Consider the following 5,470-nt stretch of genomic DNA (forward strand, 5'->3'; position numbering starts at 1 on the left):
GCTGGGAGAGACAGGGAGTTCCTCCAGTGCCTCCCCCAGCACAACAGGGGCCTCCCCTACTCACTCCCCCTGCACTCGGTTCCAGTGGGATTCGCCTCACCCTGCCCGGGTAGTACGATGGGACGGCTGCCCGCTGCCAGGGTTTCCTGCTGCGGTTGGAGTTATACCTGGCAACCGTCCACCCGACTCCTTCGGGCCGTGAGAGGGTGTCCGCCCTCGTCTCTTGTATCTCGGGGAAAGCCCTGAAGTGGGCCAATGCCATATGAGTGGAAGGAGATGCGGTGCTGGACCACTTTGAAGTGTTCTCCCGTCGGTTCCAGGCAGTCTTTGACCACCCGCCCAAGTGCAGAGCGGCGGGTGAACGTCTTTTCCACCTACGGCAGGGGACGAGGTGCGCACAGGAGTTCGCTTTGGACTTTCGGACACTAGCCTCCGGAGCGGGATGGAACGACAAGGCCCTCCCTGATTGACCACTATCGCTGAAGTTTGAGCGAGGACGTCCTTTGAGAGTTGGCCTGCAGGGACACCACCCTCACCTTCGACCAGCTGGTGGACCTGTCCATTCGGGATAACCTGATGGCTACTCGCGGACGTCCAGATCGCAGTCTGTTGATTCCATCCCCAGCACCACTGCTCCGATGCCCATGGAGTTGGGAGGTACTGCGCACTGGAAGACTGGAGGAGATCCGTCTCGGGCACCATCTGTGGCCGCAGAGGTCACACTGCCGGTCGGTGCCGGGTTGGTTCCTCTGGGGGTTGAAGCAGCAGGCAGGGCACTCTAGCATCACCTCAGGTGAGAAGGCACCATTCTCACCCAGGGCCCTCTGTTGCACACATGTTTTTGTTCGTTAATTTTCCTGTGTTTTCCACGCATTCCCAGCATAAGGCCCTCATCGATACAGGCGCGGCTGGGAATTTTATTGACAGATCATTTGCCCATAGTTTAGGGATCACCATAGTTCCTGTGGCTATGCCCTTCCCAGTCCACGCCTTAGATAGTCAACCATTAGGGTCAGGGTTGATTAGGGAGGCCACCGCTCCTTTGGGCATGGTGACGCAGGGGGGTCACACGGAGAGAATCAGTCTCTTTCTCATTGAATCTCCTGCATTTCCTGTGGTGCTCGGCCTACCCTGTTTAGCTTGCCATGACCCCACTGTTTCATGGTAATGGAAGGAGTCCCAGGAGTCCTGTAACCTCTGTCACAGGCGGAGACGGTGGCTATGGAAACATACTTCTCCGTTCGGTCCTCCACTTCCCCCGCCTCCTCGAGTTTCTTTTTTGTGAAGAAGAAGGTGGTAGGTCTGTGCCCGTGAACTGACTATTGAGTCTTTAATCAGATAACTGTGAGGTATAGTTACCTGCTACCTCTTATTGGCGATTAAGTCAATGCATGGGGCGCGCTTCTTCACCAAACTTGATCTCAGGAGTGCTTACAACCTGGTGCGTATTCGGGAAGGAAACGAATGGAAGACGGCGTTCAGTACGACCTCAGGGCACTATGAGTACCTCGTCATGCCGTATGGGTATGATGAATGCTCCATCAGTCTTCCAAGCCTTTGTAGACGAGATTTTCAGGGACCTTCACGGGCAGTGTGTAGTGGTGTTTTTTGATGACATTCTGATATACTCTGCTACATGCGCCAAGCATGTGTCCTTGGTGTGCAAGGTGCTTGGTCGACTGTTGGATCATGACCTGTACGCCAAGACTGAGAAATGTCTGTTCTTTCAACAGTCCGTCTCCTTCCTAGGGTACCGCATTTCCACCTCAGGGGTGGAGATGGAGAGTGAACGCATCACAGCCGTGCGTAATTGGCCGACTCCCACCACGGTAAAGGAGGTGCAGTGGTTACTAGCATTTGCCAATTACGACCGAAGGTTTATCCAGGGTTCTGGTCAGGTAATGGCTCCCATTACCTCACTGCTGAAGGGGGGGACCGGTACGTTTGCAGTGGTCGGCTGAGGCGGACAGGGCCTTTGGTCACCTGAAGGCTCTGTTTACCTCGGCTCCCATGCTGGCCCATCCGGATCCCTCTTTGGCATCCAGAGTGGAGGTGGACACATCCGAGGCTGGGATAGGAGCCGTGCTCTCTCAGAGCTCAGGTACACCACCGAAGCTCCGCCCCTGTGCCTTCTTCTCGAGGAAGATCAGCCCGGTGGAGCGAAACTATGACGTGGGGGACCGGGAGCTGTTGGCTGTCATCAAGGCTTTGAAGGTGTGGAGACATTGGCTTTAGGGGGCTAAACACCCTTTTCTCATCTGGACTGACCACCGCAATCTGGAGTACATCCAGGCGGCGAGGAGACTGAACCCTCGCCAGGCAGGGTGGGCCATGTTTTTCACCCGTTTTGTTTTCACTCTTTCATCCAGACCAGGTTCCCAGAACGCGAAGGCAGATGCACTGTCCCAGCTGTATGACAAAGAGGAGCGGCCCACTGATCCCACCCCAATACTCCCGGACTCCTGGTGGCGCCGGTAGTGTGGGAGCTGGATGCGGACATTGAGCAGGCGTTGCATGCAGAGCCCGCTACCCTCCAGTGTCCTGCTGGGCATCTGTACGTTCCGTCTGCTGTCCGTGACCAGTTGATCTATTGGGCCCACACGTCACCCTCCTCTGGTCATCCAGGCATCGGTCGGACAGTGCGCTGTCTGAGTGGGAAGTGCTGGTGGCCAACTTTGGCTGAGGATGTGAGGGTTTATGTTTCCTCCTGCTCGGTGTGCGCCCAATGTAAGGCTCCTAGGCATCTGCCCAGAGGTAAGCTACACCCCTTACCCGTTCCACAGCGGCCATGGTCACAACTGTTGATCGATTTCCTGAATGATCTCCCCATCACAGGGAAACACCACGATCCTGGTTGTTGTGGATCGTTTCTCTAAGTCCTGCTGTCTCCTCCCGCTGCCCGGTCTCCCTACGGCCCTACAGACTGCGGAGGCCATGTTTACACATGTTTTCCGGCACTACGGGTTGCCTGAGGACATAGTGTCTGATCGGGGTCCCCAGTTCACTTCAAGGGTCTGGAGGGCGTTCATGGTTTGTATGGGGATCTCGATCAGCCTCACCTCGGGTTTTCACCCCGAGAGTAACGGGCAGGTGGAGAGCGTGAACCAGGATGTGGGTAGGTGTCTGAGGTCTTATTTCCAGGACCGGCCGGGGGAGTGGGCAGAGTTCGTGCCCTGGGCAGAGATGGCACAAAACTCGCTCCACCACTCCTCCACTAACCTCTCCCCCTTCCAGTGGGTACTGATGGCTTCTTGGCATCAGAGTCAGACCGAGGTTCCTGCGGTGGACGACTGGTTCCGGCGCGTGGAGCAAACACCACCCATGTTCACCTTCAGTGCACCGTGCTGCGCCAGAAAGCTGGCACAGACCGTCACCACAGTGAGGCCCCGGTGTTTGCACCGGGGGATCAGGTCTGGCTCTCGACCCGAAACCTTCCCCTCCGCATGCCCAGATGGAAGCTGGGTCCGCGGTTTGTGGGGCCATTTAAAGTCCTTAAAGGCCGAGGTGAGTTACAGGTTACAACTTCCCCCCGATTACCGTGTTAACCGCTCATTCCATGTGTCTTTCCTCAGGCCGGTGGTGGCTGGCCCGCTCCAGGAGTCTGAGGTGCGGGAGGTTCAACATTGAGGGGGCCCTGGTGTACTCCGTTCGATCCATACTGGATTCGAGACGTCGGGCGAGGGGCCTTCAGTACCTTGTGGACTGGGAGGGGTACGGTCCTGAGGAGAGATGCTGGGTTCAGGTGGAGAACGTGTTGGACCCTTCAATGCTGCGGGAGTTCCACTGTCTCCGTCGGATCATCCTGCACCTCGCCCCCCCAGTTGTCCCCAAGGCTGGGGTCGGAGCGCTGCTGGAGCTGCACATCAAGGGGGGGGAACTGTCACGACTTCCACCGAAGTAATTTCCTCTCCTTGTTTAGGCGGTGGTCGGCCTCACCTGTCTTCTAGCCATCGTCGATCCACTTTTAATTTTCCATTTGTTTTGTCTTGTTTTATTACACACTGGTTTCCAATTCCCTCAGTAAGTGTTGTGTATTTAACCCTCTGTTCCCCCCATGTCCTTGTGTGGAATTGTTTGTTTGTAAGTGCTTGTGCACTATGTTACTGGTGCGCGTCTGGTTTTGTACCCATGTAGGTTATTTTTTATTGCCGTTGGTTTTGAAATGAAACTGCTTCGGCTATTACCTATTTCTGCTCTCCTGTGTCTGACTTCACTGCCACCAGTTCCGCAACCCATACATTATTGCTCCCTAAAAGATGCTTGCAACCAACGTCTTTCAAAATATGTTTGCCCTGTGGTTGGCACTGTCATTTCAACAAATTGTCCTTTGCCTATTAAAAAATGACTAAGTTATCTAATTGACAAGCATTCAGTACAATGGAAATAAATTATTTCCTTGTTTACCACAGCAAATCTACTATGGCAATTGATCCAACACTTTGTATGAATGGAAACTAATGTTGGTGTAGCCTACTGACTGTTCTTATTTGTTTCCTATTTATTTCCTAAGATCAGGAGTAAATTAAACCTGGACAATACATCTATGAAATGTGTAACGACATCAACTCAATCGGGTATTGAGTTACTTGTGCCAGAAGTGCATGGGCCAGAATCGAACCCACACCAAAAACGCAAGACCTATATGTGCGGGCTGAAGGCAGTGACCCTAACCATTCGAACACCCCAGTTCACAAATGAACTCATTTGTTTTGTTAATTTGTAACCTTAGGGTACACTGACTAGTATGTCTTCCCCTAGTGGAGATCAATATATATGTTTTATTAAGCTATATAAAACAACAGTTTTTGGTGTGTACGAATGTATATCAGGCCTTGCGTTTGAGCAAGCGAGAGAGGATTATAATTTTATTAGCAAGCCCTGCTCTGCATAGAGAGAAAGAGAACAATTCTTTGCGACAAAAGAGTGAACAAGTTAAGATCCGGGCTGTATTGTGGACAATTTCTGTGTTTTTGCCTTTGACCTGATTTAAATAAGGATTTTTGTGAGAATAGGCCTGTCCAGATGCCTGTTCCGGATGTCATCGAAATCATATGAATAGCAATTAAACAGGATGCTGGTGTATCAAACACGCAATTCATTTAGTCACTTCCAGGGAGAAATGACAGAGACATTGCAATTCCCATATTTTTAATTTGCCTTCTCATTTCCAAACAAGCTCATGTACTCAAACAAAACATACTTATTTCAGTGACAGCGTAATGTTGCCTTGTATCAGGCTAAGTCACAACATGAATTATTTTTTTTTACAATTGTGTCGTTTGAGATTTAAAAAAAAAAGCTGTGTGGGTTAAAATTAATGGAGACTTAAAAATTAACCATAGTAGCGCATTGACAGGCTATTGTAATAATGTTCCAGCACGCCAAGTTGGGGAAGCGAGGGTGGCCTCTGTGTTGTGATGACTCCACCTTACTTTCTGTCAAACTTTCTGCCTACTAAATTTTGTTAGGA

This window comes from Oncorhynchus tshawytscha, linkage group LG07 (genome assembly GCF_018296145.1).
Source record: "Oncorhynchus tshawytscha isolate Ot180627B linkage group LG07, Otsh_v2.0, whole genome shotgun sequence".
Lineage (NCBI taxonomy): Eukaryota > Metazoa > Chordata > Actinopteri > Salmoniformes > Salmonidae > Oncorhynchus > Oncorhynchus tshawytscha.